This window comes from Schistocerca piceifrons, chromosome 1 (assembly GCF_021461385.2).
Source record: "Schistocerca piceifrons isolate TAMUIC-IGC-003096 chromosome 1, iqSchPice1.1, whole genome shotgun sequence".
In the NCBI taxonomy this organism is placed as follows: Eukaryota; Metazoa; Arthropoda; class Insecta; order Orthoptera; family Acrididae; genus Schistocerca; species Schistocerca piceifrons.
The window spans coordinates 509,023,005-509,027,774 of record NC_060138.1 but is presented as its reverse complement, the minus strand read 5'-3'; positions in this window follow the sequence as shown (position 1 = coordinate 509,027,774).

The window sequence follows — 4,770 nt, the reverse complement described above, 5'->3', positions numbered from 1 at the left end:
ATTTACCGTGTTTGGCAATCCCAAATGACAGATAAAGCAGGTTGATTAAGGCGTTCACTCTGAATTTTTGCCTGCTCGGTTTGTGCAACCAAGGAATTATTGAAATGGGTGGCAGTTTTTTTCAGTTTAACAGTAAGTTGTAGAAGCTGCTACTGTGGTACAACAGCAGCATACAAACATACGTACATACATCAATTCTTGTTCCATAGATCATGATTACGACACTTTGCAATGATGTAGAATGTGTCACTTTAACATAAGTTTCCTCTAGATAAAATAATATTTTTTTACAGTTACTATTTCATATGTAAGCATGCATCTACTGAATAGAAGGAGTTATCATTCAGAAATTCTTTTAATTTGTTTTTAAATGTTGGATGGCTATCTGTCAGACCTCTAATACTATTTGGCAAATGACCAAAGACTTTTGTGGCAGCATAATTCATCCTTTTCTGTGCCAAAGTGAGATTTAATCCAGAATAGTGAAGGTCATCCTTTCTTCTCGTGTTGTAGCTATGCACTACAGTGATGTTATTTTTGAATTGGGATGAGTTATTAATGAGAAATTTAAAAAGTGAATATATGTATTGTGGAGGTACTGTGAATATCCCGAGTTCCTTAAACAAATATTTGCAAGGTATTCTTGGGTGGGCTCCAGCTATTACTTGGATTACATGCTTTTGTGAAATGAATACTTTTTCTCTTAATGACGAATAGCCCCAAAATATGATGCCATATGAAAGCAGTGAATGAAAATAAGCATAGTAGGCTAATTTACTGATATGTTTATCACCAAAATTTGCAATAACCCTAATAGCGTAACTAGCTGTACCTAACTGTTCCAGCAGATCATCAATGTGTTTCTTCCAATTCAATTTCTCATCAATGCACACACCCAGAAAATTTGAGTATTCTGCCTTAGCAACAGACTTCTGTTCATAGTCTATATTTATCAATGGTGTTATGCCATTTACTGTACAGAACTGTATAAACTGTGTTTTCTCAAAATTTAGTGAGTTCATTTTGCAGAGAACCACTTAATAATTTTCTGAAAGACATAATTTACAATTTCCTCAGCTGATTCTTGCTTGTTGGGTGTGATTACTATACTTGTATCATCAGCAAGAAGAACTAGCTTTGCATCTTCATGAATGTAGAGTGGCAAGTCGTTCATATATATTAAGAACAATAAGGGACCCAAGACTGAACCCTGTGGGACACCATTCTTGATGCTTTCCCAGTTAGAGGACTCTGCTGATTTTTGCAGATTATCTGTGCTGTTAATTTCAACCTTCTGCATTCTTCTAGTGAAGTATGAATTAAGCCATTTGTGCACTGTCCCTCTCATGCCACAATACTTAAGCTTATCTAGAAGAATTTCATGACTCATACAATCAAAAGCTTTTGAGAGATCACAAAATAGCCCAATGGGTGATGTTCAGTTATTCAATGCATTTAATATTTGATCAGTAAAAGTGTATATAGTATTTTCTGTTGAAAAGCCTTCCTGAAAACCAAAACTGACATTTTGTTAGTACTTCGTTTGTAGAAATATGTGATGCTACTCTTGAGTAAATTACTTTTTCAAGAATTTTGAATAATACTGTCAGAAGTGAGATTGGGCAGTAGCTGCTAGCATCAGACCTATCCCCTTTTTATGCAATGGTTTAACAATAGCGTATTTCAGTCTATCTGAAAAATGCCCTGTTTCAGTGAGCTACCACATATATGGCTGAGAATCCTACTTATTTGTTGGGAACAGGCTTTTAGTACTCTGTTGGAAATGCCATCAATTCCATGTGACCTTTTACTTTTGAGTGAATTTATTATTTTCCTAATTTCAGTAGGAGAGGTGGGATGAATTTCAATTTTATCAAATTGTATAGGTACTTCCTCTTCCATGTGCTACCTTGCATTTTCTAATGAATAGCTGGATCCTATTTTCCTAACAACACTTAAAAATGATTATTAAAAATGTTTTCTACTTCTGACTTCTTGTTAACAATCTTTTCATTGAGTTTGATAGAAATATGCTCTTCCTGCACTCTCGATTGCCCTGTTTCTCTTTCAACAATATTCCAAATTGTTTTAATTTTATTATCAGATATTCTAATTTCAGACATAATGCACATCCTTGTGGACTTTTTAATAACTTCTCTTAATAAAGTGCAGCAGTTTTTATAATGTTTCACTGTTTTGGGATCATTACTCCTCCCAGCTATAAGATACATTTCCCTTTTCTGTTTACAAGATTTTTTTATCCCTTTAGTAAGCTATGGCCTTTTACATGGTTTCTTACAATTACATTTCGCTGTTTTCTTAGGGAAACTGTTTTCAAATATGCTCACAAAGGTATCATGAAATAGGATAAATTTTAAATTAGCATCATGTTCTCTGTACATCTCACCTCAGTCTAACTGTTGCAAGCTTTCAGTAAAATTTTGAATTGTTAAATCGTTAATTGATCACACTATTTTGGAGGACTGTTTTGCTTTATTATATGTAACTATGTCATATACTGCAACTAGCTGTGCATCATGATCAGACAGACCATAGCTGTGCATCATGATCAGACAGATCATTGTTATCAGGAAAAGTTTTTATATGATTAAGTCTATCTTGGTCTACAAAAACATTATCTATCAGTGTGCTGCTTTCCTGTACTACCCGAGTAGGAAACTCAATGACTGATGTCAAACTGAAAGAACCAAGTAATACTTCAAGGTCAAGCTGCTGACTCTTTGACAAAACCTACAATGTAATCCCCACAAACAATAATTTGCTTTACTCTGTTTGACAGACAGCACAACCAAGATTCCAAGTTTTTAAAAAATAGTTGAATATTTCCTAATGGGGACCTATACACAGCTATAATTAAAAAAGTGACATTATTTAGTTTAAGCTCACATGCACATACTTCTATATGTTGCTCTACAGCAAAAGTTTTTAGTTTCCAAATTTTTCACAATACGACATATTGTAACATATGTGGCAACTCGCTCTCTCTCCATAATGTCTATACTTACATGTACTGAAAGCTTATATCCACTTACATTTGCCATTTCCATACCTGTGACTATATGATGTTCAGACAGGCATAGTACATCTATTCCACCCTTAGTTTCTAAATCTTCTAAACAAGCAAGAAGCTAATCCACTTTGTTTTTTAATCCCCTGATATTCTCATACAGTATACTAACATTTTTTTAACTGTGGTTTTACGTGAATCTTGTGACATACTAACATTGTTTTTCACTGTAGTGTTATGAGATTCTTGTGATATTTTAACATCTCTAGTACCTGCCTGTCTAAACTTCTCATTAAGTTTAATTTCAATCAATGTTGGATGACTGGACACTGATCTTAGCCTAAAAAAGTACTTGCTTCAGTTTCAGTGCCCTCCTTAAAGATTTTGCTATCATCCCAGCCAGTTTACCCTTTGCTTTCCTACTGAGATGCAGGCCATGTCTTGTGAAGTCCCACCTATCACTACCATCAACAGGAACCAAACCTATGCCTGACAAAGTAGCCACCCAAAGCAGCTGATCTTGCTCCATACTGAGCCTCCTGACAGAGCTGTTCAATTGGGGCTGATCATACCGCATGAAAATAGGAACCAAGCCAAAATTTAATGAGTTGTTGCAGCTGTTATTTTTACCAGGTCACACTCACTATTGTAGCCCTGATCCCTATCAATACTGTTTCCTGCTCCTCCCACTACCACAACATGATACTGATTTGTAAAACCCTTGCACAACGATCCTACATCCTCCATCACTTGGCTAAGACATGCACTGGGCATGAAAATATTTGTGACCTGGTACCTGTCACTTGACTTTTCCTGCAACATCCGACCCACACCTCTTCCATGGCTACTACCTAACAACAGAACTTTCTTCCTACTTTCTACTTTTTTTGCAACAATTGGTTTCCTAATGAAAGTCTGTTGAGTGCTGACTACACTTACATCTACTTGTGCCTCTTACTTAGTTGACTGAGGTTACAAGGCAAATCTGTTGTTTGTGCCAATGATCAAACTGTCAGCTACTGCTCTCTTTCTGTGGTCCCTGTTCCTTGCTACCACTTCCCACCTGTCTTCACCCTTCTCCCCCCTTAACCTCATCAGTTCCTTCCTAGCACTATCCAGTTCAGCATGAAAAGCTCTAATCTTCTCTTCCTGTTCCGCTATTTTCCTATCCCTTGAACATAATCTGCAATACCATGGAAGAGACCCATTTACTTCCCCAGCTCGAATAAAAAGATTTATTGCACAATTCACATCATCAAAACCAGAAAACTGCAATACTTAAATAATGTCAGATCCATGATCATGAATAATAGAATGTATGTTTGGTGATTTACACCCTTTACGGGTAATGTAACGGATGATGATAAACAGAAGGCCGAAATTCTAAACCTAGCTTTCAAAAACTCGTTTGCAGTAGTGGACTGCAGCACCATTCCCCCTTTCAGTTATCGAACAAATGCAAGGATGGTTGACATAGTGTTTAGTGTATCTGGGATTGTAAAACAGTTAAGATCCTTAGATGCCAGGAAGACATCTGGCCCAGACAGTATCCCCGTAAGATTATACGTTGACTGTGCTACAAATATAGCACCATTCTTATCCATCATCTATCAGAGATCATTGGAACAGTGGCAAGTTCCATGGGACTGGAAGAAGGCACAGGTCGTAGCAGTCTATAAAAAGGGTAGAAAATTGGATGCACATAATTACTGGCCAATTTCACTGACATCGATTTGTTGTAG